General features: G+C 37.3%; 1 pseudogene; it reads left to right on the top strand.

Moving 5' to 3' along the window:
* The window catches only part of LOC107562603 (dynein heavy chain 6, axonemal-like), a 24,443-nt pseudogene that overhangs the window by 5,731 nt on the left and 12,060 nt on the right, over positions 1 to 6,652 (top strand).

The following is a 6,652-nucleotide window of genomic DNA, read 5'->3' as shown; positions in this document are numbered from 1 at the left end:
TGTTAATTTATTTACATTTGTTAAAATACATAAATAATGCAATTAATAAATACAAGAATTGAATACAGCTCTTCTAGAATGATCATGTAATTCATTTCTAATTTTAATATTGATATTTTATTTTGATAATTAACATTTTGGGGCATGCAACCATCATAATGAAGAAAAAATCATGTGGCCAAAAAAAACCCAAAAAGCTGAAAACTTAATGGTATTAATGAATTAATTAATCATGACATTAGTAAAAACACTTAAAAAGCACAGTATGTACTCTGACATGTATTCAAGGAGAAAGGAAATATGCTATTACTTTTTAACTGATGGTTACACCACATTGCCTTTTTACAGTCATGCAGAGCAGCCTTTCACATTTTATATCTAGGCAAATCGTTGGATATGGTTTGATAAAGAGACAAAGAATGGTCTAAAGGTGATCAAGCTAACGATGCAGGTTTTCTCCGAACACTTGAGAACGCCACCCGGCTGGGCATGCATGCCTGTACTTCTGGAGGAGGTAACCTTTGACCCTTCTTTCACCTTTGACACATTTTAGTCAGATGTAAATACAAATGCATTGCATCAATAAGAATTTAAATATTTAAAATGATGCATTAGAGTTGTGAGGAGCTGATAACTGATGTCTGATTGGCTTTGAATGGTTTAATTCAGTCTTGAATGATTCTGAGGTGAGTTTATTAGTTCTGACTCTTGCCAGATGTGATTTTCTGATGAATCTAGTTTAAGTCATGTTTGTTTTCACTGCTGACAACTGAGGCGTATAGTTTTCCCCCAGCATCTATTTTTAGATCAGTTTTAAGAACAGAGATTGCATCTGTATCATACCAAGCGATCTAACATAAAAATGAAACTGAATGCTGAATATTTATCATAACTGCAGAATGAGCAAATATCATGCATTTCACTCATGCAGTATTTGTGTGTATACAGCTAAAAGAAACTCTGGACCCTTCTCTGGAGCCCATTCTTCTGAAGCAGACGCTTGTGTCGAGTGGAAGAACATTGATCCGGCTGGGAGATTCTGACATTGACTATGATAAAAACTTCCGTTTTTTTACACGACCACCAAAATGGCCAATCCCCACTACATTCCCCGAGGTGAAAAAATAAAAAATACACACAATTATATTTGCATTTTTTGTTTTGATTTCATTTCAAATATAAATATTTGTTGTATGCAAAATCCCTCTTGTCACCACCAGTAAAAAGAGAATCAAGTATGTGACTGATAATTCATTCTTCATTCCCCACAGTCTTTGTTACACGTAGTTACAGTCAATGTTTCATTAGCAGCTCTTTGTTTAATTCATTCTCTCAAAATGGCAGGGGGGATTTTAGAAAGCATTCTGGGGTCAAGGTTGACACCTGTTTAAGGTCAACTAGATTTGGCACTGTAGCAAAGTGGACACGGCTGGCACCAGGCCTTCACATATCTGTTGTGGCACCACCTTGCGCACCAATCCCTCGCTGGCTCCATGCCATACCAACTCTCGCTGCAAAATTCTGGGGTGGATGCGGATCAGCACCCACCTGCCAAGAGACAATGCCCTCGCAATCATAACAGACAGGGCCACGGGCAACAGTGCTTGCAGCAGGCAGAGAGCATGCCGACAGATACGGTTGCCTGTCAAATGGGGACGTGCCGTTGTAAGCTCCAGCATTAGAGACAGGACAGACCTGTCATTTCAGCTTATATTAAGGGAGATGAGCTGTGCTGACAGACCAGTCTGGACTAAAGAAACATTCTCACAGACAGACAGCAAATACAAAGCACATAGGGCCAATCAAAGCACAAAGTGTGCCTCTAGAGGATTTTTATAGAGGAAAGAGAGCCGCATCTATTGGGGGATACGTTTAGCAGATAATGCCAATCATTACTTACCTACCCCTAAAGAAAACATGTTTGTGCTATTTAGAACTAGGGGTCATATCTTTTTTTCCCCGCCTTTCTTTGAGCTGTCATCATTGTATCATTAATATCTAAATGATGATAAGGTGGGGAAAATCTGGTTATTTATGTAGCTTGCTTTCAGTTAATGTTGATACTACAAGATATGTAGTTATGTTTTGTCCCCTTTAAGCTACATATCCATAATTGTTTTGTGACTTGTTTTCTATGTCAGGTGTGCATCAAAGTGACCATCATCAACTTCACTGTTACCAAGTCTAGACTGGAGGATCAAATCCTCAGGTAATCCTGTTCAGATTCAATATAAAAACAGAAAGCACCTGAGACACATAAATTTTTTTTTTTTTTTTTTTTTTATTATGGGGGGGGGGGGGGGGGGGGGCAATGATCTGCTTGGGTTGTGTCGAAAATTCTATACCTAATTTGGTGTTTCAAGTCAAAAAATTACCGGTCTTTTGAAAATTGCTCATAAATCTCTCATTATGCAATATTATCAACAAATCTCGGATTTGAACTTTTTGTCACCTTTGTTTTTGTTTTCAGTTAGCACAGGTTTTGTATTACTTTTTGGAACTTTAAGTCATAGGACTCGTTGATCTGAGAAGATCTGAAAGATCGAATCCAATATTTGGTGATAATAATATAATGAGATTTATAAGCAACTTTTTCTAGGCCAGTCATTTTTGACCGAAAAATGTAACAAGGTGGGAGGTTGTTATACCCTGTGTGAGCAAAGTCAGTATGTTTTAGTCCAATGCAATAACATTAACTTGCATTTTCGGGAAAAAGAAAATTTCAGTCCTCTAAAGGTCTAAAATATTCAACTAGGAGACAGCAGCCGAATCAGAAGTGTTTCTTTTTCTCAAAGTAAGAAGTGATGGAATAATACAGTACCATAAGTGTTGTTGATTTCTGAGTCTTTGCTTTTTATATCATGCTCTATGGATATGAAAACCATCACCCACATGGCACCCCTAAATGATGATAGACTTTATTATTGCTGTATTTTCTCCACTGTTCATCTATTGTCTAAACTACAGACACATGCTTAAGAGATTCTGCAGTATTGTAAGGCCTGGCTGACTAGCACACTGTATTACGGATACAGTTAAACAGAAATTCACTATGGCCTCCTTTCACCTTATACCATCTTAGGAGGTCCACTCACAACTGGTCAACCAAGACACATTACTATATGCAAATGCATTTAATGACACAAGTTGACAAATTATATTTTGTCATCAGAACTATTATTTTATGATTATTTTATTAACTAATTATTCTCTTGCCAGTTAACACTGTGTATCATTTTGGCTGACTTGTGATGTTTATTTTTGTCTGTACCCAGCGATGTAGTCCGTCTGGAGCGTCCTGACTTGGAAGAACAGAGAAGCCAGCTGATAATTTGCATCAACACAGACCGGAACCAGCTGAAAGCCATTGAGGACCGAATTCTCAAACTGCTCTTCACCTCTGAGGGCAACATTCTCGACAATGAGGAGCTTGTGCAAACTTTACAAGAATCAAAGGTCAGTGGTTTGGGGTCAGAAGTTTAAAGAGAGGGCCTAATTTTGTGTTCTTTACTGATTTACAGTAGTTTCAGCGTGAAGAAAGTACTTAAATACTTTGTGAGCAGAGTAATAGACATCAGTAGGTCAATAATTATATATGAAAAGCAGCAGAAGATGTTATGGGCTTTAACCTGTGGTTCCTCTAAAGAAATATGAATTCATACACTACCGTTCAAACATTTGGGGTTGGTAAGTTTTTTTTTATTTTATATTCTCTTATGCTCACCAAGGATACGTCTATTTGATGAAAAAATAAATAAAGTAAAAACTGTAATATTGTGAACTATTATTACAATTTAAAATACTATTATTATTAGAATGTAAAATAATGTTTAATAAACTGTCTCTGTTTTAATATATGATGTAAAATGTATCTTGTTTTAAAGCTGAATTTTCAGCAGCCATTTGGTGCTCAAGAAACATTTTGATTGAAAACAGTTGTGCTGTATTTTTGTAGAAACCATGATCATGTTTTCCAATTCATTCTCTGTCATATAAATGCAGTTCAAAATAACTTATTTTTTGTAACAATGCAAGTTTTTATGGGCACTTTTGATGAATTTAATGCATTCTTACTGAATAAAAGTATTGATTTCTGTCCAAAAAAAGTCACAAAATGTATTGACCCCAAATTTCTGAACTATGATGTAAATCCACTAACATTCACTTCAATTAAAATGTATTGCAAAAGAATCTAGCAAAACTAAAGTTTGTTCAGAAAATGTCTTGCATCATTTGTTTGCAGAAGCCACTTTGTTTGATCATTTATAAAATTAAAAGACATTAATTCCTTTTAAATGTCCAAACTCTTTTTGTTGCCACAGTTTATCTAATAATTGTCACAAAACCTTTTTTCCACTATGCTAATGACTGCTGCTGCATACAAAAAGGAGAGGTTTACTTCACAAACAATGCAAATGTCACAGTCAACTAAAAAGATTATGTGTTCATTTGGGAATGAGGGCTGACACATTTTAAACCGTAGCTTTTCTTCTGAGGATAGGAAAAATAAATGTCAAATTTCCTCTTGTGTCACTATCACAAGCAACTCAACATTAGCATTTTACCATATTTTTGAATAATTTCTGTGAAATTCCACTTGAAACTATAGAAACATGTACATATCTAGATTTACAGTACAGTACAGTTGTGCCACGTTCATTTGTTTCAGCCTTTTCTATGCTGCCTTGATCTGCACAATTTCTTTAGTGAATCAGGTGCAAAGCCAGTGTCGATGGCGCTTGCTAATAAATGGCGCTTTCACTGAGCACAATTCATTTTTAGCAAATTCCCCCGGCATACACTAGTGTGGTTGTGCCAGATTTGAGCAAGCAGAAGGATCAGAGGCACGGATTGCACATCACCGTCACCCTTCCGCCACCCACAGAGAGAATGAAAGGCTGAATGGGAGGTACGGATAGATTGATAGATGAACGAAAGGTTGGGCTTTGAATGAATGATATATCCATCTTAAAGACAAAAACAGCTCTGTCTAACGCCTCTGCTACTGTCTCATGCATCTGATACTGCTGTCAATGTGAATGGCTTTACAGCTCCTTTCACATTTTAAGAGCTCTTTATAAACACATCAAGCTGTCAAGTCATTACTTTTGTCTCAACACTTACGTTTGACATGAAGCAAATCTGCTGACAATTTATCCTCTTTTCTCTTGCACAGGTGACATCTCAGGTCTTTAAGTCTCGGCTGGTGGAGGCAGAGATGACAGAGGAGATGATCAACGCAGCCAGAGAGAAGTATCGCCCTGTTGCCACACGTGGCTCCATCGTGTACTTTGTCATTGCTTGCCTGTCTGAGATTGACCCCAATGTACCAGTTCTCCCTAAAGTATTTTAAACAGGTAATTTCAATCTAGAGCAGTCATTCTAGAATATTATTTCAGGATGTAATATGTGACCCTGGACCACAAAACCAGTCATAAGGGTCAATTTTTCGAAATTGGCAATTATACATCATCTGAAACCTGAATAAATAAGCTTCCCATTGATGTATGGTTTGTTAGGATAGGACAATATTTGGCCGAGATACAACTATTTGAAAATCTGGAATCTGAGGGTGCAAAAAAATCTAAATATTGAGAAAATCATCTTTAAAGTTGTCCAAATGAAGTTCTTAGCAATGCATATTACTAATCAAAAATTAAGTTTTGATATATTTACGGTAGGAAATTTACTAAATATCTTCATGGAACATGATCTTTACTTAATATCCTAATGATTTTTGGCATAAAAGAATTATAAATAATTTTGACCCTGTGACGAGAGGGGCGGGGCCGAGAGCCATGGGAACGGAGCGAGGCCGGTGGAGTAAATGCTAATGCGCGACACCTGCACCACTCACCGGTCTCGAGTCCCATGGAGGAGCTCCGGAAGGATAAAAGGAGGAGTGACGACAGTGTTGGACGAGAGAGGACCAGGCCTGGATTTTATTTTGTGTTTTGGTTATGTTTGTTCTATTTTGTTTTATTATTAAAGTTTTCTTTAAATGTTCGCCGGTTCCCGTCTCCTTCTTCCCGTGACTACGAACTGTGTTACAGACCCATACAATGTATTTTTGGCTATTGCTACAAATATACCCCAGCTACTTATGACTTGTTTTGTGGTCCAGGGTCACATATAATAAAATAAAACCCAGCTACTTTATTTTTATATATACAACACTATTTAAAAGTTTGGGGTTTGTAAGATTTTTAAATTCTTTCATTAACCCCACTGACCCCAAACTGATTATCCAAAGCGATTTCCAGTGCTTTTAATGTATACATTTTGTCAGTTTATACATTCCCTGGAAATTTCCCTAAAATTTCTTTGCAGTTGTTCAACAACACTATTGAGTCAGCAGAGAAGCACAAAGATCTGAGCATGAGATTACAGATCCTGTTGGATCAGACTCTATTGAGCGCCTACACCAATGTGTCCCGTGGCCTTTTTGAGCAGCACAAGGCCATCTACAGCTTCATGCTGTGTTTGGAGATCGTGATGCAGAGAGTAGAGATCTCCCAGCAGGAGTGGCAGTACTTCCTGTGAGGGGCTGGAGGTATGGAGAAGGTCAGGGAAGTCGAAAGAGCATATGTGATGACAAAGAAAGAATACCTGTGTGTGTGTGTGTGTGTGTGTGTGTGTGTGTGTGTGTGTG

This window comes from Sinocyclocheilus grahami, unplaced genomic scaffold (genome assembly GCF_001515645.1).
Source record: "Sinocyclocheilus grahami isolate Dianchi unplaced genomic scaffold, SAMN03320097.WGS_v1.1 scaffold829.1, whole genome shotgun sequence".
In the NCBI taxonomy this organism is placed as follows: domain Eukaryota; kingdom Metazoa; phylum Chordata; class Actinopteri; order Cypriniformes; family Cyprinidae; genus Sinocyclocheilus; species Sinocyclocheilus grahami.
This window is presented reverse-complemented; position numbering and strand designations above follow the sequence as displayed.